The 26526-nt window shown below is 35.4% G+C and overlaps 1 protein-coding gene across 1 annotated transcript in view; it reads right to left on the bottom strand.

Annotated features, from left to right (window-relative positions):
* The window catches only part of Map2 (microtubule associated protein 2), a 274232-nt gene that overhangs the window by 133182 nt on the left and 114524 nt on the right, over window positions 1-26526 (bottom strand). The window contains exon 3 of the mRNA XM_077799339.1: window positions 8877-8944. The gene's annotated coding sequence lies outside the window, so the exon portion shown is untranslated. The remainder of the gene's footprint in view (window positions 1-8876; window positions 8945-26526) is intronic.

Raw genomic sequence — 26526 nt, 5'->3', positions numbered from 1 at the left:
TCTTGTAGAAGAAAAGTATAACAGTCAGGGCAGAGTTACATCAATTACTCAGGATCATGAGTTCTTTTTTATGAGTTTAAAAGTTTTTTGATTATGACATCTCACATTGCCTCAAGTACCAATGTAGTCTTTGAAAGTCAATCATTTTAGGAATTTCTATCCCTACCATAAAAGAATAGTCATCCTACTTAGGTGTTTGTTTTTGTTTTTTTAAAATCTTAAATATCACAAATTCATCTGCAGCTAATGCTCAAAATTGTGCTAACTGGTGGCTCTTAGGCACTATGTGGGAGTAACCATTAATGCTGATATATGATATCTTATTCTATGTACGTGTACGAAGCCATGAAATCTCACCATGAGAACAGCAAGAAAATATTTTAAAAATTAAAAATAAATACAGTCATTGTTCATCTTGAAAATAAAACACAAGATCTTTCTAAAAAGAAACATAATTTCTTAAGTTCCTACATATTGTGGAAGAAATATATTTTGGTTGTAATGTGTTAGTTAAATGGAGTTGCTTTGTTTTAACAATTGCCAGATGTGGATCAATGTGTATCCGGCTTCCTTAAATGATCATAATCCAGAGTCATTAACACCAGGAGGGAATTTAAAGAAAGGTTAATTCAAACCATCTGAGGCAGACCCGAATGGAATACACAAAAAAAGAGGATTGGGCTGGGGTTGTGGCTCAGTGGTAAAGCGCTAGCCTCACATGTGTGAGGCACTGGGTTCGATCCTCAGCACCACATAAAAATGAATAAATTAAATAAAGGTATCATGTCCATCTACAACTAATATATATGTAAAATATAAGTGGGGGGAGCCTGAGTCAATCCTCTTTTTGTTAATATATATTAACACTTTAGGAAATAGAGAAAGGGTTGGGGAGGACAGGGAGAGAGAAGGAGAGAGATAATTTGGATCAGAAAGGCAGAGGCGAATCTTATGCTTCTCTGAGACTTAACCATTGATGGAATGGTAAAAAGGCTTCAGCATGGCATTTAAGTTTTGAAAATTTTATCACTGCAGCTTGACTATGCAAGGACCAGCACTATCTGTTATAGAAAGACTGGATACACACACACACACACACACACACACACACACACACAACATGTGCGTCAAGAATGTGTTCTGTTGACAGTAGGGTGTAAGATGACTGTGACTTCGTTTCTCCTCTCCAGGAACCCTCTGAAGTATTCTTTAAAAAAATGTGGCTATCAATTTAAGTTGACTTCTGTTTAAATGAAATTAATTTGACTTTTTCCTGGAATTTTTAATTTCAAGTTTCTAAGGACCCTGCTCACGCCTACTTGCCTGTTTTAAGTATACACCAAACCACTAAATGACAGTGATGGGTCTGGTGACCTGGTCACAGCCGAGTCTGGAGATAAAACTAGCCCTTGAAGCACAGGATAAATGCTAAGAAGAATGAGGACATCGTAGATATTTAATATACACAAAGGTTGTTCTTTCTTGATAGGTTAGTATGTCAAGTTTATTTGATTTCTGATTTTCTCAAATATTTTATAGCTACAATGTATGCTGTGAAGGGACTCACATGAGTCAATACTCCCAATTGCCTGCAGCTAAAATGGAAGACTGAGTTACAGCCTAGCACTGGAGGCAGAAAGAACATCCCTCCTGACAGTGTCAAGGCTTCCTATGAACAAGGCCCTCTGAATCCTTAACTGTCTACCAACACATGCATCTTCCTGTAGAGCTCTGGAGAATCCTTCAAAGGAACATAAGTTGTTGTCACCAACCAAAACAGTCCACCAAACAGCAATGATTTTAGTGGAAAAAAAATGCATTCCTTAAATCAGAGACTATCCTCAATGTTTCTCTGTAGCTCTGAGCAGAAAAATCCAAGGCTTCTCTTAGGGTATGGGTGGAAGAACATGAGAAGTGGAGACCCTGAAGCTTTGCACAAAGGAGTGAGAAGGATGATGGCAAAAGTTGAGGGGCCAGAGTGTTTAGCAGACTGGTACTCTGCAGAATATCCAAGCAGAGGAGAGGTTAAAAGTCCAAAGAAATTATAAAGCAGGAAACAAAACTGGAGTCCAGAACTTGGCTCAGGTTTATATAGAATCACATCCCCAAACCTGAGCCACAAGAATTTGTTATATGGTATAATAAGCATGAGCAGAAAGAATAAAATGCCGGTAGCTTGTTAGGGTTGGTTTAATGGGTCTTTCATAAAATGACTGGCTGTAATTGGAAAAGCTCAGGAGTGAAGAGAGGCAATTCTCTTTCTACAGTCAGGTTTAAGTACGCAGCTTTACTGTACAAAGAGGAGGATTCACATTTAACTTGCTCCTAACAACTGCTCCAATGATTTCTGCTTTTGTTTTTTCCTGGACATTTGCCTTCTAACCTTTTACTAATCAAAGTACTGTTCATCAGCATCAACATGACCTGAGAGCTTGTCAAAACACAGAATCTCTGGCCCCCTCTTCCAGACCACTGATTCTGAATCTGCATTTCAATAAGATTTCAGATCTTCATCTCTGCTTTAAAGTTTGAGAAGTAAATCTAACATTTCCTGCACAGCTGCCTGAGAAATGATCTATTTTATTTGTTAACCCACTGATTATTTCCCTCTCTGGAAGGAAAGTTCCATGAGGGCAGGAAAAGGCTATGCAGTTCGGTGTCCAAAAATATTCATAGAATGAAAGTGAGTTAAATAAATTAATTTGCCTGCAGGATAGGATGAAGTCCATTTTGCATGAAATCCTCCATGTCTCTGCTTTACCCCCTGAAAAGTCTCCCTTTCTTTTCTCTTCCTCTTTTCTATAAGGTAGATATATTTGGCTTGTCAAATCCAAATGTTTGTCTGTATTTTTTAACCCCTTTCCATTAGGACCTTATTCTACATATATGTCCATCTTCTGCTTACATATGTAACCTCCCCTCTCTATCTGCCCCTGCCTTTGCCTTGAGATTTCCTTCATTCATTAGCAGTAAGAGCACACCTGGAAGTCAAGGAAGCTGATACCTCCTTGACTTCCTTTGAGTCCGAGGTTTCTGAAACTTTTTCTTATAGTTTTCATATTCTTATTTATTCATTTATGCAAGATCTTGTTTCTTTCTCCAAATATTTGGTTGTTTGGAGTCAGACTCAGATTAAAAACTAACCCTAAAATGTGAACAACTCTCTGGATCTCTGTCTCTTCATTTATAAAGTGGGTATAATAGGCTCTCCATAATGACAGTGAGAATAAAATTGCCTGCTACAAGCTGGCACATGGCAGGTGCTAACACAATCTCAAACTTTCCTTCTTGGCAAAAAGACAAGGCTCACTTTGAAACCATCAGATTTTATCTGTCTAGGAAATCAACAATATAATACATAGTGATTTTGTTGTTAAGAAATATTTGTTGGAAATAATTTGACCTGTTGTGTAGGAGTAATATACAAACTATTCCATTGCAACATTGGGATAATAATGAGAAATTGAAAACAGCATGGAATAAAAATGCCCACTATCTATATGAGAGAACAGAATGCAGGTGGGGAAATGTTGTAAGAGATCCTTAAGATCTTGTTGAGTAGGAAAAAGGAAGGCAGAATTCGAATGTGTATAGTCCTGGTCCTGATTATGTAAATTTAAATGTGATACAATGAAAGGAAATAAGCCAATGTTTTTAAAAAGTATTAACCGTAATCTGTATATTGTGTAATGGTGGGTGACTATTTTTTCCTTATATTCTTCTAAATTTTGCTAGTTTTAGGAAACATTGATTTGTTTATTTCAAAACAAACAAACAAACAGAAAACATTATTGAAACAATAAATCCATCAATGTTTTCCTTATTCTCATTCTTCAATTTTTCTGGAGAATTTGATTATTAGCTTTGTTTTTATTACATTCTCTGTGTTCTTCTCTCTATGCTTTTTTTTCCCCCTTCAACTTTGTTGATCTGTCTTTCATTCTGCATCTGTAATGTGGGTGCTGTGCAGAGTTTCTCACCATCTTTCCTGATGATGTCACCTACACCCTTCCCACCTCACTTCCTCTCAGCCTTGTCCCTACAAGTTCTGCATCTATTAGCTCAGCTCACCCACATTTCCGGCCACATTGTCCTGTACATATGTCTTCAGTTTTTTTCCACACTCCCAGTCATTTAGTATTTACTGGCCGTCTATTGTGAACCACAGAGTCAGCTAGAGACTCAACTACAAAAAAAAAAAATAAAATAAAATAAAAATAAAAAAAATAAAAGAGGGCCTGTCCTTCCAGTAGCTGTCTGCTACCTCTCTTTCAATCATTTCTCTATGATCGAATTCAAGCCTCAGAGTCACCTGTGAGTCTTTTTTTCTGCTTTTCATTTCTTCCAGTCAAGCAGCTGCTATGTTCCATTTGTGATTCTGATCTCTGAAACATCTCTCACTTTCATGACCTTTTTTCATGTCTATAATCAATACCCTATCGGAACTTTTATTTATTTTTCCTGGATTATGCTATGACAATTTCCAAAGTGATGGTTTTGCAACATGTTTTCTCTTATAACTCCAATTCATGGTGCATAGAGCTGTAAGATAAATTCTCTGAAAACAGTTTGCTCATAGTCATCCCCTGTTCAGAAACACGGTGAATAGCTTCCCATTGAATACCAAAAACAAACTAAAAAAACCGCTCCTCATCTTGACACTTCAATCCTCTTCCATGTATTAAGTTGAACCGAATGAAATTTTTATTTTGTTCTTCAAAAAGGACAATTATTTTTTTAAAAAGGTGACTGTTAGCCACCTGGTATGGTACAACACAATAGTATTCATGGACCTTCTACTCTTGTCAGTGTCCCCTTCGTTTGTCCTGCAGTCTAGAATATAAATGAGATCTGTCCACACTTTCCAAGCTGTTCACTTCCCTTCATTCCTTTGCTATTGTTTGCTCTTCTTGGACTCCTCCATGTTTTATCTCCACCTTGAATACTTCTATTCATCCCTCACTTCCATTCTCCATAAAGACTCATTCCCCATAAAGCACTTTCTATGGAGTCCCTTCTCCATTATTAGTAATCCTGCTCGGAATAAATGACTCATGTCTCATCTGCCAGTGAGCCTTGGAGCTTCCCGACCGAGCTTGGGAAATGTTCTGCTGCATCCACTACTTTGCAAGTAGAAGGTCTGATTACATATTTGTGTAATTGTTAGTACCTTCAGAGATTTTTATGGGTTAGTTAGTGATCCTCAAGTTTGAATGTGGTACTTTCATCCTTATTATGATAGTGTTCTCCACTTGTTTATTGATTATGGACATTTGAACATTTTTCTACTATTGTATCAATTAAAAAATAATCTTTACAAGACATGACATCAAGTATGCTATTTAGCTCTTGATTTCTCTGGCTGATGTTCTTACATAGATTACACAATTCGATAATATGACTTGGAAGATCCTTTATGGATTCATTTGTTTTAAAATGTCCTAATTTATTTCTGACATCTCTCTATAAAGATTAAAATTCTTCAGGTTAATAATATTTTATTTTATTTTTAAATTTTCTGGTTGTAAGGGGTTGGAACTCAGAGATGCTCTACTATTGAGCTATATCTCCAATTATTTTTCATTTTATTTTGAGACAGAGTCTTGCTAAATTGCTGAGGCTGGCCTCAAACTTGTGATTTTCCTGCCTCAGTCTCCTGAGTGTCTGGAATAACAAGTGTGAGCCTCTCTACCTGGCTAATGTGTGTGTGTGTGTGTGTGTGTGTGTGTGTGTATGATTTTGAACATTAAATACATTCTTATAAATAAATATACAATAACTTGACTATTATAACTATTTGAAGATATTCACATATGCATATATACACACATTATTATATAAATCTACAAGAATACGGTTTTAACCTTTTTGTAGTAATGTAGGTATCATGAGCATAAATAAAATATTAAGAAAATCACTATATGCCAAAAGATATGCCAGAAAAAAATGGAGTGCTTACTAGTTTATATGAGGGCTTTGAGGCCAGACTTGGGTTGGTTGCCCAAGTGGAATTTTAGTTCACTCATGCAAAATGGAGACCATACCTACCTCCCAGAATTATAGGGAGAGTTATATGGATAACATATATTAAGATTTTAGAATATTGCTAGGCAAATAGTTATAGTTTTGTCAATAAAAACAAATGACAATAAGAAAGAAGAGCCTTCTCTAAACCTATTATGATTCTAGATGTTTCCTTACAGATTCTTTAAAAATATTGACTATCATCTCTCTCTCTCTCTCTCTCTCTCTCTCTCTTTCTCTCTCTCTCTCTCACACACACACACACACACACACACACACATCTATCTATCTATCCATCCTTAAATGCTTTCTTGCTCATTATGGACTGGTAAGTATGACATCATTTCTTGTATTAGATTTATAGAGAAAAAGAGAGCGAGACAGAGAAAGGCCTCCTCCCTTCCCTCTGCTGCAGCAAGATCTTGGCGGAGGATGTGGAGAGCAATAAGCAATGCCAAGGCTGGGAGTAGTATTTAGGAAGAAGCGTCCATAAGCAAAGCTCATGCTGCAGCTTGGCATTCTTCCCCTAGCTGATGAAAGTGAAAAGGGACATTTCAAAAATTCTTTCCTTGTTAACCTAAGTCTAGAAAAACCTTGTCCATATAACCTGAAGAAATTTCTAGACAGAGTTTCCACCCAGTATGAATTATTTATTTAATTATTATTGACTAGGACATCCAATCAACATTTTGGGTAACTAAAAAAAAAATTAAAGCACCAAACATGTATTTTTCATTGAGTATCATTTCATGAAAAGGAAAAAAGAGAGAGAGAGAAAGAGAGAGGAAAAAAATTCCTATCAAGTTCATTATCCATTAAATAATTAAATAAATACGTATGTATTGAATTCCTACTGAAGCTCAGGTACATTTCTTTCTATGTGTTTAAGGATACGAGTGAAAAAATCAGGAAAGAAACTAATTCAGGTAAAAAAAAAATATTGATTAGAAACACTATGATATGGACACCTGACTCTCTTAGAGTCTTATAGTCAAAATTGTTTGGATTTGACTCCCTGACAGATTATTTTAATAGGCAGGACTTTATTACACATAGTCAGCACACCCTAGATGAATTTCAAAATGGTCCTAGAAAAGGTAAGTACCAAGAGCTCCTTGGTGAGGTCATGTGCCACTTCTCCCATACCCACAATAATCACAACTGACAGACATATAGTGTGGACATGTTTGAGCTGTCAAAAAATAATTTGTTTCCAATTCATACAAATACCCCAAAGTTTAAAATGAATACAATGAGTTGCTGAATAAGTCTGAAGGTTAGGGAACAGACTGTCACATATGCTGTATGGATTTAGTTAGATGAGAAAATACCAAATAGAAATCTTTCATTTACCCTGAATAAAACTCCCACCCACCCCAAAGAAAGGTTTCAAGGGTTTTACAATATCCAGAAGGAATAGTAAGTATTTTTTAGACATTTGATACCTGATTCCACTTAGTAATTTCTAAGGAAAAAAAATGCAATGCAATTTCATCATTCTCTAAGACTAGTCTATTAGAATGTGTTAAAAAATCTGAAATAATGCAATTTTCCTTTTTGAGGAGGCACTGATTTATTTTATTAAATTCATTCTCCTTTTCAAAAATCTTATGTGATTCTTCCTATGCTCTGGAAGGCTATGGACAGTGTGATCTGTCCCTTCCTCTTCTCCCACAATGACTACCCACAGAACCAAAGCTCTTCAGAAATGCTTGTGGAATGAATAAATTAAGGTTCTCATGATTATACGTTACAGAGAAAACTAACCAAGGACAATGCATTAGTCTCCTTCAGCTTCTACAAATATTCAGATTCACAGGTATAATCTCATACTTATGGTACCTTGGGGTCAATGGTGAACACTGACCATTTTTAAAGTGTATTTTTTAAAAGGCTAAACTTACTCATGGAATATTTTCAATTGAAAATCCTAAAAGGGAACATACTACATGGATATCAAGGGAAGATTGAAAACATGTTATTGATCTTCTTCTCCGAAAGATAGAAAATGTCTTCCATTTTTTTTAAAAGGCAAATTAAAAACACAGGATTTATTCCTCTGAACATATTATAAAGCCAAAGATAATGTTAAAGAATTAGAGAAACAGTAATACTCATAACTGTCCTCCCAAATCAATATACATCCTGATACTGAATTTGAAAATTAACATTTTTCATGTAAGGGCATAAGGCCCAGGATCAATAGATTTGACTGCTTTCACGGCAAGATGAAGAATTACTCTCTTATGCTGTTGATTTAGGAAAAAAAAAAAAGGTAATATCTGTTCTTTAAAGAACTAACAACCTTGGTTTTAAAATATATCCGTTGCTGAAGACTAAAGCATCAGTGAATAAGTTACAATATTTTTATTTGCAAAACCCAACAATACTGAGTCATTCCTGGGCTTTCATCTCTAGTGCTCATTCTACCTGGGAAGGGCAAGCCATTTCATTTAGCCATTTAAAAAATTATTTGTCAGCAGGAAATCTTTAGATAAAATCATTACTCTATGTATTTCTCTAAAATTCAAAAGAACACATTTTCATTAAGGTAGAGAATTTACTTTTTCAAAACCATTATAAAGATAAAATCCAAAATAAAACAGACATTTTAATATTTGTTAATAACTTGAAACATAGGCAAAAAAAAAACCCATAATTTTTAAACATCAAATCAAAAAGCCTTGGATGAGGGTGTTATCTGCATAGGAAATCGTACATGCTCTAAACAATGATCAACACAGGCTTGAGGATAAAAGACCAACCATAAAGAGACTGCCTGAAGTAAAAAAAAATTCCTATTTTCCACTGATTTTCCCTCATTTAAAACATCCAAACAAAACATGTAGTACCTTTTAATTTTCTGAATGAGTAGTTCTCAATCAATGCTTCCTCCGTTAGAGACAACAAGCTGAAGAATCTACCGAAACAAAAGAAAAAAACCAAAAACCACATGTATAGATTTGTTAACTAAATATCAAAAACTGTAACTCACCAGTAAGCAAATACAATCTCTTTATCCAAATAATAAGTCTATGCCATGAGATCTGTAGTACAAAGAATGCAGTATTTGAATTTTAAAGCTTAATAATGAATTTTAAAGCATTTTACTCCAAGATGACATAAAGCAGATCCCTGGGAAAATGTCTTAAAAATAAAGCAAAATACATTTTTTAAAAACCCCAAACCATTACCAGCACATATGCAGCAATACCCCCCAAGTCTAGCCTTCGAGAACTGCTGCAGGATCCTTCCCCGGGAGCATTATCTTCGGGCTGGCTCTCTGGCTCTCTAGCTCCAGACAGACGCAGTCTGCAAGCCACCAGCTCGTGTCTGTGTGTGTCGGGGAAAGGGAAGCTGCAAATTAGAAAAAGTCCCCGCAGTGGCGAAAAGGAAAATAAGGCGAGTGGGAGAGGGAGAGAGAGCTCACTAGCCTCAGAATTTTCGAGAATGATGACAAGCCACTCAGCTCCGCCATCATTCACTGACAATAGGATGCAGCCCTGGCTTACGATTTAGAGGTTTGCCATAGGGGCTTCTGGTACCAAATGCCTGACAGGCATTTTAATTGCCTCCATCCAAGTGTGTCCCCAGGAGTCGAGTCTATAAGCCTATGAATGTCATCATCTGGTCTCCTTTGTGCTAATGCCAGACACACACACACCACACACACATACACACACACACACACACACACACACACACACACACACACACCCACCCTCTGCTTAAATACAGAGACAGTTTACAGGCATATAGGATTACAAACAAGTTAAGCTACAAAAACTGGACATGACCAGTTAATGGAATTTTTATCTGCGTTAAGGACATCAGAGATTCTTTGGTGTTTTGTCATTGGATACTTATTACAATATTTTTTTATATCTAGTGAATATTGTTTATTACATTTTAAAATAAAAATGTTCATTAAAGAAACACATATACTTATATATATTTTCCTGTGGAAAATTCAGTCCCCTTATGATAATTACGCAGTTGGCAATGTTTTCCTTACCGGGGAGAAAGCAAAAAAGAAAACGGATTAGGAAACCAAGGGTTTGTATGTGATTTCTGTGGGCAAGGCATTTTATTCCTTTCCCATACAAAAGCAAAGGGAGGTGGCAACCAGCTAGAGGCTTGAGAGTTCGCAGTCCCTGAGGGCCAAAGGGGGGAATTGAAGCTTTGGCATAATCTGTACCCACTTCATGTCAGCAACTGAAATTAACAGTTGAATATCCCTGTTTTACAGTGCCCCTTATCTAGAGAGGTTAAGTGTAGAACAATTCCCTGCATTATTTCTCAGAGAAAAGGGAAGGAGAAATATGTTAATAAATACATTAATTTTTATGGCATTGTTAGCACCCTACCCCAGTGAATGGAGTAAAATTTGATGTCTACCAAAAGGGCCAGCTGCAAAGGAGGTTGCTGAGAGGGAGCATCACCATGGTTACCGGAAACAGAAAGTAAGAAGAAAAAAATAAGGTGATGATAGAGAAGAGGGAATAAGATCACAGTAGAGGAAATTTAGAGACAACACGATATGCTTCATTCTTTCCTTCTTGAAAGAACTGTCTCTATCAGTTTTATGTTTTATTTTGAATAGATTAAAATGAATTTGCATTCTCCTGCTGGGACTGTTCTCTCTTTTTTAATCACTAGCTAATTTTGCTTTCATAAATATTCACATTTTGGCTCTTTTGTATGAGATCAATCCTGTCTCTCCTTGTCTCTCTGTTCATAGGCTAGATTCTTGGAGACCACTCAGCTTAGCCCACAGCCTTTGTTTCATAGGTGAGAAATCTGAGGCCCAGGGAGTCTCAAGGACCAGCCTTGCTTCCTGATTCAGTCCATTTCTTGTCTTCTCTCATCAAGGGACTTTCTTTCCCTTTCTCTCTCATGTGTCTGCAGGCAAGACATATTCCAGAAACATCCTTTGTCTTTGATTTTGTAAACCTTTTATTTGCTAAAGCAGTAATCTTCCTGTTTAAAACACATTGCAATCATCCTGAGAACTAGCTTTGCTTAATATCTGTGCTGGATTGTACTTGAGGTCTGAAAAATCTGGGGTAATTATGTCAACAGCTTTTCTTTCATTTCCAGTCTGACAATCAGATGAATCAAGCATGATTGCCCTTTTGTGGACCTTGCTTGTTGGACCTGAGCTTAATCATCATACAGTGGGCATCCATCATAACTTGCGTCATTCTTTCTGCAAGCATGAAATTGGACGATCAAACTGAGCCAGCCTTCCCAGGCTTCTCCTAGATATAGACAGTGTGAACCTTCTTGGGGTTATCTAAAACCATGCAGCTGGAAAATCAAACCCAGGTAAAACAAGCGGGGGCGAGAGTTGTTAATCTAAAACAACCACTGGAGGGCGCAATATTTATCAAAATCTTTTTTGAATTACCCAGTAACAATTGCAACAAGGATTTTGACCTTGATGTTCTATTCTGTTTTTATTTTCTTTCAGAGTCCTTTTAGGATGGGGTAGGCAGCTTATTTTTTTTAGTTGTAGGTGGACACAATGTCTTTATTTTTTATTTATTCATATGTGGTGCTGGGTTCAATCCACACAGTCCCGGGGTAGGTGGCTTAGAGGTAGAGCATATGCCAACCCTATGTGAGGCCCTGGGTTCAATCTTCAGTACCAAAAAGGAAAATTAAAAAGGGAAAGTTTTCTTTCAATATTCCGTTCATATAATTCATCAATTTTAGGTTAGCTCATCTATAGGTAGGGTCATATTGTGTTTTCAAAGGTCAACAACACAGAGACTGCCACCACCATCATTTTCTCTTCGTACTTCAGTGAAAAAAAAAATAAATTTGTTAAAAATTATTTATGATTGCCATAAGTGATGATTACAAGAGATTTCAGAAGTTAGTGAATCCCACAGCTGGTTAGGATTCTTCCTCCCCTAAAAGGTATCCCTTTAAATATGATCTTTCTGTTCAATGTCTATCTTTCTTCAGTGACTTTGGACAATAAGGTGATTTTTCACAGTGAATGTTTTATTTTAATATATTGTCAACTGTCCACTTCAAATTCAAAATTTGATGCATGAGATTTATTTATTTAAATATGAATTATATTCTATCAGGATCTCATAAAGCACACATAATAGTCCTGGTCAGTCTAAACAATAGCATAGCTTCCAAAAATCATTAAATACTATCTGGAAGTCATTTCATATTTAAGAAAAAAAAAAACAGGTTCAGTAAACGAGAATGAATTGGTCGATTTTTCTTTTTTCCCCGTTTGCTTCCATCATGTAGTAAGTACTATGTGTAAAATATAATTACTGTCCTAAAGTATGTCATATTCTAAGAATAAAAGATGACAAGCAATTGAAAGACTTCTGCGAAGTTTAAGCTGCTATAATTTATGCCTCTGAGCCTAAACTGTGCTGCCTCCTCCCCACTCCTGTTTTAGCCCTGGACTTAGCCTCTGTAGTCAATTCATGAAGCCCTTTGTAATGGCACACCCACAGGTGTTTCAGACACTGCACAGATTCCAGGAATAGGAAACAAAGGGGAACAGCATTTTCTCCTCAAGGAACTTCAAAGATAGTAGAGAAAATGTCCAAGTAAACAGAAAACTAACTTCACACCTCTCTCTCTCACTTTGATGAGACACTCTGACTCTGCCCTTGGCTACAGCTTCCTCACAGAACTATCTGGAAGAAACTGATTCCACCATATTCCGAGATTCAGTTAGCTGACTCTTCTGGAAGACCTTTGGTTTCACTCCCTAAACACACTGGACTGTACATTTGTGCATCAGTCTTTAAATTCTTTGGGAATGAACAATGGAGATGGATCTTCCTTTCTTCTCTCCTTGGAGCTGTTGTTCATATCATCTTTCCAACCAAAGCTTTCCTGACCACTATAATAAAGGTGGTGGCCATGCCCTCTCATGATCTATTCCATTTTTCTTTCTTTCTTCAGTGGCACTCGTCCTACCATAAAGTTTTATTTTTGATTATGTTTACTATTTATTACCTCATGCTAGTTCCATGAGGACAGTCATCTTTATGGGCAAATACAAAGTACCTAAAACAATACCCAAAATATACTGGCACTCAAAAATATTTTTTCAATGAGTGAATGTGAAAATGTCATTAGTGGAGGAAACAGAGTGTTCAAACACAAGAAAAGTCTTTCTATTCCATCTTGCTCATTCTATTCTCTATTTTCAGTTTCCTTATGGATATTATCACCTTTTATTTGTAGTATAAACCATCCATTGCCATAGAATCAATATTTTGAATATAAATTTATTTAAAATAGATTTGTCTCCTACTTTCTTTAAATTCCACAAAGTACCTGGCTGAGGGCTCTCACTTTTAAAATGCTCAGAAAGCTTTTGTCTTCTATTGATGTTAAACTATGCTAAATTTTAATTTTTAGATTTTAAAATTAAATTAGAACAATGAATTAATTAATGTTGTGTCAAGGTCCACATAGTTTGGAAGGACTTTATAAAAAGATGGCTATATATACGTAATCTATACTTTAAAAAATTGAAAGTAGAAATAATAATGACAGTTACCTAGTTCTCTTAAGTTGGATCTATTCTAAATATCATGTGCAGATCTTTAAGTACTTTGCAAATTATTATGGTACCCCAATTCACTGAACACTGTCTGGTCTTATTTAACTACAGATAATGTTGCTTCCTTCAACAAAGTTGGTCCACACAAAAGAATATGGTGCTCTAATAGAACCCACCTCCCCCCACCCCCCAAAAAACAAAGGAATGAGTGTCAAAATCAACACAATCTGAATGGAAAGACTGCTGAAAGTCTATGATTTTTTTACTCATAAAATGGCAGTTTCACATGGTTCAGACGAACATCCAGAGAAACTATAAAACAATGCAAAATTGAGTAGCACAAATTATACAAAGTGACTTCCATATTTATTGCAACATTTTTTATAGCAGCCCAAGGTATGGAAATAGCCAAAGTGTCCACTGCTTCATAATGGATAAGAAAGTGTACACACACACACACGCACACACACACACACACAAGAATATTATTCAACCCCCAAAAGAACAACAATATCTTGCCATTTGCCACAACATAGATGAGCCAAGGACATCATGGTAAGTGAAATAAGCCAGACAAAGAAAGAAAACTATTATATGATCTCTCTTAAATATGGGATCTAAAAGAGAAATCAAATGTACAGAGGTAAGGAAAAAGAGCACTAATCACCAGGGGCAGGAGCAGAATGACACAAAGAGGAGATAGGAGATGTAAGTCAGAGGACACAAAATAGCAGATATGGAAGAGGAACAAATCTAGAGATCAAATATGCAATATGAAAACCAATAGGTAATAGGGCTGTACTGTTAAAAATAACAAATCACATTGTTCCCCCAAATGCAAACAATTATTATTTTTAAAGCAAAAATATTAATGATTAAAATCTAAAATGTGGTAGATCACATAATAGAATATTATTTGACAATAAAAATAATGAAGTTCTGATACATTCTACAACATAAATGAACCTCAAGAACATAATAAATTGAAAGGAACCAGTTATTTAAAAAACCCATATATTATATCATTCAATTTATATGAAATGCCTAGAATAGCCAAATCCACAGAAAACAGAAAATATATTAGTGGTCATCAGAGGCTGGGGCAGAAGGAATCGAGAGTGCCTCTTACTAGGTGGGTTTTTTTTTTTGTGTGTGTGTGTGGGGGTGATGATACTGTTCTAAAACTAGACAGTGGTGATGTTTGCTCAATTCTGAATACACTAAAAGTCACTGAACTGTACACACTTATATGGGTGACTTCCATGTCACATGAAATATATCTTCATGAAATTTAAAATTAAAATAACGAACTAGTAAACGCTGTAGTCTCTAAACAGCAAGTCTTGGAATTCTGTGGCTACTAATTAAAATATGACAAGTTTCAAACTCAATCTGTGACTACCTTCTGATTACTACCAATTCTTAGAAGCACGGTTCCAAAGGCTGTTGATTTAAGGCCATGAGGCTCTGGTTCATTTGAGGATCTGCAAATCAACAATACACTTTTTTTTTTTTTTTTTAGCAGTTGGTCCCCAGATCTCAATAATTTAAATAAGTGTTCACATGAGAGAATGGATTAGCATGATTTCCTCAGTGAAAGACAGGCCCTAGAGGATGTCTGATTTATGTGATCAAGAATGGTCAGGGGTTAAAAGACTATCACTAAACACACACACACAAAAAATTTACATAAATCACTCACATGGTTTTATTAACAAACTATACAAATTATTAACTCCACAGCTGAGTTACCAGTTATATATATTAAGATAACCAATAGGTTGAGAAACTTATGTAGAAGAGTTTGATTTAAATAAGAGGGAAAACTTTCCAACAAAAATAGAATCCCAAATCACTCCCATCTTGTCCCAAATTCTCTTTGTTGCAATTGGAGATAGGCTACATTCATTAGCACTGTGCATTCACTCTTGTTTACTTTTTAAGATATATGCCATGAGATGGACTATTTACTTTGTTAATGCTTGAAAAGAGATTGATATTGTTTGTCCTCCAAGTCCTATAATTATTTGCCTTACTTTATATTTGTTTTAATCCTCTCATACACATATAACCTTGTGGGAAATATTTTAAACCAAAATATTCAGTCATCTTGACTGAACTTAGATGAAGAATGAATCAGAAAGAAAGTATATTTATAAAGAAGCAAAGAGCAAACTGACATATGGGTCACTCATGGTCATGTTACATCTTCACCGTGATTTCTATTAGACTTGGTCTGCAGTGGGAAGGAAGAATTTATTCTAAGCAAGTACAGTGAAGATTAAGATAAAATAACTTGACCACTTTCCTATTGCTCCTGAATCATCATGATAGGAGTTTGGCTTTGCAATTCCATTTTAAATCTTAGTGTGATGATTTTCTCTAAAAACCATTATATACTTATTTGCATGTAAGTATAAAATATATTCCAAATTATTTTGGATTATTCACTTTATCTATCTATCTATCTATTTAATATTTGGCAATGGTACAGGGGATTGGACCCAGGACTTCATAAATTCTAGGTAAATGCTCTACCACTGAGTTAAATCCCCAGTCCTTTTTTTGGGGGGGTGGGGTGGGGTTATACTGGAGATTGAACTCAGGGACACTAAACCACTGAGCCACATCCCAGCCCTATTTTGTATTTTATTTAGACAGGATTTCACTGAGTTGCTTGGAGGCTCACTTTTGCTGAGACTGGCTTTGAACGTTATTCTCCTGTCTCAGCATCTGGAGCTGTTGGGAATCCCCAGTCCTTTTTAGTTTTTATTTTGAAACAGGGTCCTGCTAAGTTGCCTACGCTGGCCTCAAACTTGTGATTCTCTAGCATCAGCCTCCCAAGTAGCTGGGATTATAGACTTGTGTCAACTTGTCAGGCTGATTATACTTTGCAAATATTCACATTTCACTGTAAATTTTTGCACAAGAAATTTTAGAAATAATTTTCTCTTTTTATTTTTTATTGCAATGGTATTTTTATTTCACTTATCAAGGGGAAGTTAATAGGATGATGTAAATAGCAAGACAGAGAGAGAATGAGAGAGGTTTTTCTTATTGTCAGTTCTCAAATTCTGACAGCAATTTAGTGAAATAGCTAGCTTAAAAGCTATATTTTTCTAAGCCATTACCCTCTAGGCTAAGGAAATGGATGTACCCAAAGTTCTATTCTGCTGAGACACTTTTACCAAAGTTCTTTTTTAAAACTCCTTTAAAAAAAAAGTCACATGAACTATAATAATGAAAATAATTGTTACTTCAATTCATCAAGTCATAATCTCATTATACATTAAGAACTATGTTGGGAATAAAATGCTTTTCAGAGGCTGAAAAGAAAATGATAATGGTAGAATAACTGGAACTCACATATACCTGGTGGGAATGTAAATTACTACAATCCCTTTTTCAAATTGTTGCTATGTCTAGTAAAGCTAAATGCATGTCTACTTTATGACCCAGTAACTCTACTTCTAGGTAGAAATGAGTACTTACTTGCTTATACACAAACTTACAAACATACTGTCAGTAGCCTAATCATAACAGGATAAAATTGGAAACCACCAAAATTCTCATCAATAGATTGTGGTACATTCATATAATGGATTACTGCATATACAAAAAGAAAAGGAAACAATTACTATTACATACAACTGCATAGATGAATCTCACAGGCATAATATTAGTGAAAAAAACAGACATAAAAGAGGACATTGTATATTAATCCATTTATATAACATTCAAGGACAGACAAAACAAATACTTAGAGACAGAAGTCAGAATGGTGTTTACCTTTGTGGGAGCAGGAAGATATATTGACCTGGAAGAATTACCATTTCTTCTTGACCTGGGTGGTAGTGACTTGGGGGGATGGCAGGGAATCAGAAAATGTGCACCCTACTAACCTATCTTATGCCTCAACTCTAAAAATAACTATAATAAATATTATGGTGTCTTTGGTACATGAACTTTTTTTTTCACAGCAAGTTTTAGAATCTGTAGTGAATGTTACACACAAGGGTTTTGGTCTAAGCAGATATTTTGCAGATATTTTAAACATGCCATGTAACCACAGCAGCATAAATGAAAACAATATGATGATTCTTTATATGTTAAATAAACCAATTGTAAAGGAACATTTTCCTTGGTGGGAAGAGGATATTTTACATTGGCTTTTAATAAATGCAACTCTGAAAAACAACAAGAACAAGTATAATATGTATTTTAGAAACATTTCAACAAATGAAACTGTCTTGTAGCAACTCTTACTGAACTACTATTTTGGCAAAAGAATGGACAGTTAAGGTGCTTTCAACATTGCTAATTTCATAAGAAACCTTTGTCTTTCAATGCCCACTGTAATAACTAGTATATTTTAGGATTCATCCTCTCTTCCAATCCAAAGCTTATACTTCCTCTGTGTTTCATTTAAATTCTGCCTGTTTCATAATGGCTTCCAAAATTTTCACAGTACATACTACCACAAAACTCTTAACTTTCTCAGAATCCCATGATAGCAAAGAGAGAGAGAGAGAGAGAGAGAGAGAGAGAGAGAGAGAGAGAGAGAAGAAAAATCACCATGATACTACGATGTATTGTTATATGTGGCTTTGGACTGGTTTTCAGATTTTTAAATTCAGTTGTTTAATGTAATATTGGCTGATTAAAAAAGCTTGGGATGTGATTCTGTCAAAAATGACTAAATAGCCAGGTGCAGTGGCACACACATCTAATCCCAGTGGCTTGGGAGGCTGAGGCAGGAGGATAACAAGTTCAAAGCCAGCCTCAGCAAAAGCGAGGTGCTAAGCAACTCAGTGAAACCCCGTCTCTAAATAAAATACAAAATAGGGCTGGGTGGCTCAGTGGTTGAGCACACTGAGTTCAAAACCTGGTACCAAAAAAAAAAAAAGACTAAATACCTATAATGTTCCAACCCTTTTATGTATGCTATTTTACTCAACAAAATTCTGAGTTGTATACCTGTATTTTACAGTTAAGGAAATAGGCCCAATTAGATTTAGTAATGTGCTCAAGGACATACAGCTGGTAAGTGGTAGAGGAGAAATCCACTCCCTAGACTTTTGAGCCAATTAATTTGTAATTCAGCCTAACATTTATAAAGTATAAGAAGAGAAAGAGATAAATTAAACATAAAACTAAGAATTTTTCATTTACACTGGTAACATATCAGAAGAGGAAGAGAGAAATTAAACATAGAATTAAGAATTTCCATTTTAAGACAGACTACATATTACATAAGTAGGCTGTGCATAAAAGACATAAGGCTAGAATTTAGATTTTTACTTTCAGAATAATTTCAGATTCTATCAGTTCATACTTAAATAATATACATATGAACTTAAGTATTCCTATAGTTGAGAAAGACATCATAATTTTGCTTTCAACCTTTCTGGCCTATTCAGAAAATACAGAGTCATGTGGGAAAGAAGTATGCTTGTCTTGTTTTAAAGAACTTCATTATTTGATAATTTGAACTTGGATATTTGTTTTTAAACATATTGTTGAAATCATTCCATATCTTAGAAGTATAGATGACGATAATAATAAAGTACAAGTTATAATAAAATCACTCCCCTCTATTTATTTTATCAAGTTTAAAATCATCAGATGTCATAGGGAATCTCAAGTGTTACATCAGAAAATATTGTATCAAAATCATATCATATAGTCTATGCCTGTATACCTTAAAAATGTTTCATAGTTACATTTGGGTTTGGGACACTTTTCTTACAAAAATCTATATTTTTCTCTTCATTAAGTCTTGTCTCAAATTTTTCCTTCTTCATGAGGCTTCACCAAACCATCCTATCTAATATTGCAATTCGTAATTTCAACTCCCAATTTCTTTTATCCTATTTTGCATTATACTGTTCACTTTCTCACATACTACATAACTTACTTGTTATGCTAATTTTTATTGTCTCTCCTTATTCACCTGCAAACTTCATGAATTCATAACTTTTTGACCATTTCATTCACTAATAAGCCCCAAATATGTGGAAATGGGTCTGGTATACAACTGGTACACAATATTCAATAATTATTAATTAATACATGCATCAAGTGATTGAAATCAAAACAATAAAACTCATATTAAAAAAACCATAATTTCCTCGCCCAAAGTTTTAACTCTGAGCCAGAGATCACAAGACAAACGAGGTGTAAGTATTTCTTTTAGTTTGAGTCTCGGATATAAGTTCCAGGTTTTCATCTTTGGCATAGATAGCCATTTTGAGTATATTACCCTTTACTTCAGGTTTTTAAAATATTTATTTAGTAATATAAAAATTCTTCTGGCACTTTTTCTTATCTGCTTGTGAATTCTTAGTTACGACTTGCAAATTTATCTCCATCTCTTAGGAACCAAAAAGTTGATATAAATGGTTTCTTCACTATTGGCTGTACAAGTCTATAGATAGGCCATATTTGCAGGAGAAATGGGCAAGCCATGAAGGAAAATTAGTGTGGAAAAATTTTTTACTAAACAAAATTTTCATGTAGTAGTCAGTCAAGCACAATCTTCTTCATGAGTCATGAATTTCTTGGCTGATCTTCCTAGACTCAGGAAATGAACCTTCATTTTATCAAATGCCTACATGAGTGGGGCCATTACACTTTACAGGAAGACTGTGTGAGCAAAAGCTCAAATGCTACCAAATCAAAGGCTACACTGCATGACATTAGATATAAATTTCTGATTTCTTTTTGAAAACTGGTCAAAGGAGTTATCCTGTGTAGTCTTTTCTGAGCTTTAAAAGTACATTTATCTCAATATTCAAAACTCCCATTATTCCTTCAATCCTCAGCAACAAAGATGTGGAGAGGAGGAGTACTGGAGAAGTCAGCTGGTGCATTCCATTTGAATGAGGTCCTGTGTAACCGTCAAAGTACCAGATCACTCTGAGAAGGTTTCAATTCTGCAAGATCATATAGCATTTTCTTTCATTCTTTGATATTTCCAATCCAAATAATAAACTCCCTGTTTTGAAGGTTTAATAAGTGCCATATCATGTATAGAATGATTTCTGAAGATGTGTCTGTTATTTCTTGAATAGCTCAAATCCATGCCCCCAAAATGTATGAAATCCATGTTTATTCTCTCTGTTTATGGGACAAGGTATTAAGGTGATGGCCACTAAGAATTCAATGTTAATTCTTAGTCCCTCTCTTACTTCTTCCTGTAGTCCTTATATCAGGGTTACATCAGAGGTAAGGAGAGACGTAACTGGCTACAAAGGTATTTATAGATATTTTCCATGAAACAGAATTACAACACAATTTGAATACATCCAATGGTACATCTAAAAATGCATTAAAGCTCCTAATTCTCATATATTGAAACCAAAGAATATAGATGATAATAAGTATCAAATTCTTTGCTTGTTCAAGAAAAAAGAGGAACTAGAATAGTAAGTGGGAATAGTTTATTTCTATTAAAATTTCATTTCTTGCCTTATCAGATTTCTAAGCTATGAAAGATTTTAGGTAAAAGATATTCTGGTTTTTAAATAAAAAAATACTATACATTATCTAGCTGTATCTTCAAATTGATTAGAAAGTCAAAATATGAACTTACATTATATTTACACTACCATTTTCCATAGTTTTGTGACTTCTTTTTTCATTTTGCTTCTAATAACAAATATGTAATTAAAGAAATAAGAGTGTTTCATTTAACACATAAAAGTTTCCCTGGGACATGAAAAAAAAAGAGTGTTTCATTTAATATTTTTTTAGGTCAAAGATTTTTTTTCTAGTTTTCCATATATTTTGATTTATATTTTACATAGATTGCAAAAATAGCCATTGTAAGAATCTGAGCTGTTCTGTTTGGGAGAGAAATTTCCACATCCCCAAGGACTACTAACATTTTTTCTTAAATTGCTATACTCTTGTGGTTTGTTTGTCTCTTTTCCTCACCTTCCCATTCTCTTTGTGTTACCTACCCTTTCCAACTCTTCTTTTTACCCCAAAGTCTTGAGGATCATGGGCAGAAAACCAGGAAAATATTTAAGGGATCATTTAGAAACACTTTCATTGATACTGGTCTTTGGTTTCATGATACTTAAGAGCAAAAATGCATGTGTTTCACATTCTTTTTCTTATAATAACTGATAGGTTCTTAGGTTTTTGTGTGTGTTTATTTTTGCTATACTGAGGATTGAACCCAGGGGCACTTTATCACTGAGCCACACTCCCCAGTCCCTTTATTTTTTATTTTGAGACAGGGTCTTGCCAAGTTGCTCAAGGCCTCACTATATCACTGAGGATGGCCTAGAAATTGCAATCCTCCTGCCTCTGCCCCCCAAACAGCAGGGATTACAGGCATGCCCAACACTGATATATATATTTTACATAGGTACACAATAAATAATGTTAATTTGCTTTGTGGATGTTGAGTAGAAAAATTGAATAAAAATGGGGAGAAAATGTTTTATGGTAGTCATTATATATAGTATTTTAGCATTGTATTTATTTACTTTTAAACTAGAAGAACAAAAGAAATAAAGGGAATCAAATATTCAATTTACAGTTACTTTCTGTTGCAACACCTAAGAGCACACAGACGGCATATTAGAAAAAAGCCAGAGATGCCTCAATGACAGATTTTTCTAGAGGGCAAAGGCACCTTATAATCTTGTTATAATTTCTTATTTTAATTTTGGGTTGCTCAATAAAGTGTAAGATTGATTGATTGGCTGATGAGAGTAGAGGACATGAAGCCTGCATTAAGAAATGTACAAAGAATGTACAAAGAGAAATCTTGAGGAACTGACACTCACGACATTCAGTTCAAAGGCAAGAGCAATGAAAAAGAAACTATTCTATGACAGAGAAAACTGGAAAAAGGGTGGGGTTGATGAGGGTGATAAAATAGCACAGAACGCCAAGTATACTATCTGAGCATCACTTGAGAAAAGGAAGTGAATGAAAACTGATAGTGTTAGGAGAGTCAAGACACTCAGATCAAAAGGAAAAGCAAGAATAAGGGAGATTTGTACAGAAGAGTTGCAGGCGTAAGAGTGTTGGAAGCAAATAGGGTTTCATTTAGAAACCAGTGAGCCAGTCAGACAGGTGAAGCAGGCTGAGGCACTTGAAAGATCGTATTCAGTGGCTGGCATTACCGAATGCCCAGCTGGGTCTGAATGAGAGTGGTTTTAAACAGGGACATTGTTCTAAAGAAATCTTAGATTTCACAATGCCCTCCAATACAGCCTTATAAATTCTGTACAGGATCAATATTCACCCACCACCTGCCATCAGCATTACTCCAGAACTTGCTGGATACAGCAAATCCTTGACAGGGAATATTTTAATCTGGATGCTTGGCTCTCTACTCGGGACTCACATGTATTGAAGATATGTAAATGAGTTCTGTCCAGTCTCATCAACAGCATAAATTAAGTGCATCCTATTGTGAAGATTATCTTGGAAACAGAGAATGTCACCCTCAATATGCCTAAGGCCTGGTCATGCACAACTAGATGGTGCCAAAGAAGGGAGACTGAAAAACAGACACAAAGTATTTCATTACTATTGACTGGCTGGTTGTAGTCTTTAGGTTAAATGCTTGGTTGCTTATGTTTAAAAAATAAATAAATAAAACTTTGCTTAGAATAATTTTCTTTTCAGATGTCTGTGCACTAGTTAAGAGATTCAAAAATAGCTTTTTGATCCAGAGACCCTGATGCTAATACTGCTCACAGACAAATAACAGGAGAAAACAATCTTTAATTGTGACCTTTGAATTGAGTGCTTATTGCATTAAGAAATAATGCTCTCTAACAAAGGACTCATGTTTTAAACTACTGAAAATGGATTTGTGACCACACTTTCCTAGTAATGTAGGCTGGTTAACAAAAAGCTAATGGCTCCAGAGAGCCAGTTCACAAATCAGTATGCCAAATGCGAGTGAAAGAAAAACAACTTTGAGTTAGAAAGTACCTATGACTGATATTTTTAAGAACATATAAATCATAGCTACAAATAACTCATTAGCAGGAATTCAGATATGTCATTCCATAGTGTAATTGAAAGACATTTCCCATTGAGTCTTCAATTCCTCCCAATATCTGTTATCTGGCCAGCTTAAAGCACCATCAATGAAGAAGGGGTTTTAAAGTCCAGATTTAAAAGCAGACTTAACAGTGAGAGTATTCACAAGACCTGATCGCTAGGGAATGAGCCACACAGCAAACATGTATGAAGTGGTTGAACTTGGTGTTTATGGTGGTCAGAGCTAAAGACAATCAGATACCCACAGCAAGGAGCACAGATACAAGTCAGATGTTGTTGGAGAAGTCCTGGAGTCCTGTGCAGTTGTTGGTTTGAACTAGGGGACCCCACAGCCATAGTGAGTGGAATGGCATCTCTATCAGGAAGAGATACATACATCAAGCAAACTGATGGGGCCTTGTAGGGGAGAAGAATGCAGAGAACTCAGAGGTGAAAGGGAAACAGTTAAAATAACATGAAGTCACTTAACCTGAGGATGATGTGCCCCCCAAAAAATGAGGATTAGAAGGAGCTCAATTCTTTGCACCTGTGTTTCAAAACAACAAAGATGTCAGCAGGTGAGGAGGTAAGACCATGCCATCACTTACCCAGCATCCTCTATGGGGAAAACACTGTGATTGTAACCCATAGCTATGGCTCACATATTATTTCTGGATTGTATAGAGTTGGGCTAAAATCAAGATTCAGGAATCTATGCATATTTTAACCAGCCCAGGTAATTCTGGTGCCACTGGAATTACTGTAATTCCTGGAATATAGTTTTAAAACAAGATAACTGGATACATTTTTTTTCTCACCATATGCAAAGTTTTTTGTCTCTTGTGCAAATCAAACCAAAACGTTCCAAAATATGGAGTGTAGAGATCAAACTAAGTGTGAATATGAATTTGTATAAAGTGTAGTGAATTAAATCAGAACTAACTAATGATAAATTACATCAATGTCTTCTACTCTGAAAGATTAAATTAAAATTAGAAATTCATTTTCAAAGGACATGATATTTTATGCTTTCCCCTTATCTTTTCTATTAATTTTCCCTTTCTTATTATCTCATTTTTATTAGCTGCAATCAGTAATAACAGGTATAATCCAGGAAAAAGAAATGTTCTAATTAAGGACATTTTTAGATGACCTGACCTTCATTTCCTATTGACTATTAAAAGACAAATGATAATACAAAGAAGATTTCAAAGCAATATTCATGACATGTACTTTAAATAGAGTCTATAAATGTTGCCCACACAATTATGTTGCCTTCCCCATCCAGGGTCACCATATTTCCATCATTTAAGGCGAGATTACTACTGGATGCTTGTGAACAGGTAGTCACAGAAAAGGATGTATTCTTTCAATAGCAAAGCAACCATAAGGTGACCATGACACCTGTTGTGTCAGATTAAAATGCAACATTTCTTTAGCTTTCACAGACTTTTATCATGGTGGAGGAACAAACCCTCTGTCGGGACCAGAGGCAGCACAGCCAGCACATGCAAGGGGAGATGTCCTGATGAACGCTTTCTTACTTGGTGTGTATAGCTTGGGAATGGCTCTGGAAACTGGGAAATTCCAGGCACACATCTGATTTAGTTTGAAAGAGCCAGAGGAATTGAGCCAGAGAACTATTTCAAGGAAAGAGAGCAAGGTGATGGCCACGGGGGTGTCCTTAATCCTAATTCAGATTCTGATGATTTCTAAAGGAGGGCTGTTCTCAGGGATCTCAATCAATAATAACATGAAATTGAACAGCTTCTTACTAAAGACTAGATATTTTTTTAAAGCCTTTACTTATAGGTACTCATTTTAAACCTTACATCAAATTTGGGAGGGAGTTACTATTATTTTCTCCATGTCATAGATGAGGAAAGCAGGACACAGGTCGATTAAACTGCTGAATATGAACTCAGTTAATATGCTTTTAAACTATGAGTATGTATTTAAAACTGAAGATTGTTCTACTACTCTGTACTCTGATATGGTCTATATGTAATCTAGGCTGTTCCTATAATAGGGAAATGGTCAAAGACTTTGCAGAGGATTATGTTTGTCACTTCAGTCCTCCAGCTGAACACTGTGAAGGCAGGTCCATGACATGAATAATCTGGCACCCAGGGACTAAAGGAATATCCAAAAACAGTTTGGGTAACTTGGTCTTTCAATTCTCTGAAATTTGTGGATAACTGACATTAATGATTCAATTTTTAAAAATTATCCCTAATTATTGCCGGGCGGGGTGGCGTGCACCTGTAATCCCAGTGGCTCAGGGGGCTTAGGCAGGAGGATCGAAAGTTCAAAGCCAGCCTCAGCAAAAGCAAGGTGCTAAGCAACTCAGTGAGATCCTATCTCTAAACAAAATACAAAATAGGGCTGGAGATGTGGCTCCGTGGACAAGTGCCCCTGAGTTCTATTCTCAGTACAAAAAAAAAAAAAAAAAATTGTTCCTAATTTTTAAAAGCTTCTATAATTTTCAGGTTAGTGGGATCTAGGAATAAAACCCTATGTTTTGGTAACTGATCTGGTTGGAAATCACTGTTGGGTTTTTTTTTTAATTATTTTTCAGCTAGAGACAGACACTTCCAGTGTATAGGTGGCTTTGTGATTTGTGCTCCAGGTAAAAGGGAAAATGATATTTTATTATGTTAAATTACACAATGCTCAGGGGACATAGATAAATTATTGATAGATAGAACCTTGGGCATTAGGATAATCTCAAAACACAAAATTTACATAATATTCACCTATGTGTTCATGTTTGCTTTACAGAGAGTCACAAAATTCTTTAAAAATATTTTACTTCTAGGCTGGGGATGTGGCTCAAGCAGTAGCGTGCTTGCCTGGCATGCACAGGGTGATGGGTTCAATCCTCAGCACCACATAAAAATAAAAATAAAGATGTTATGTACACTGAAAACTAA

This window comes from Urocitellus parryii, chromosome 1 (assembly GCF_045843805.1).
Source record: "Urocitellus parryii isolate mUroPar1 chromosome 1, mUroPar1.hap1, whole genome shotgun sequence".
Taxonomy (NCBI): Eukaryota; Metazoa; Chordata; class Mammalia; order Rodentia; family Sciuridae; genus Urocitellus; species Urocitellus parryii.
The sequence above is the reverse complement of the archived record's forward strand: the minus strand, read 5'-3'. Positions and strand labels throughout refer to the sequence as shown.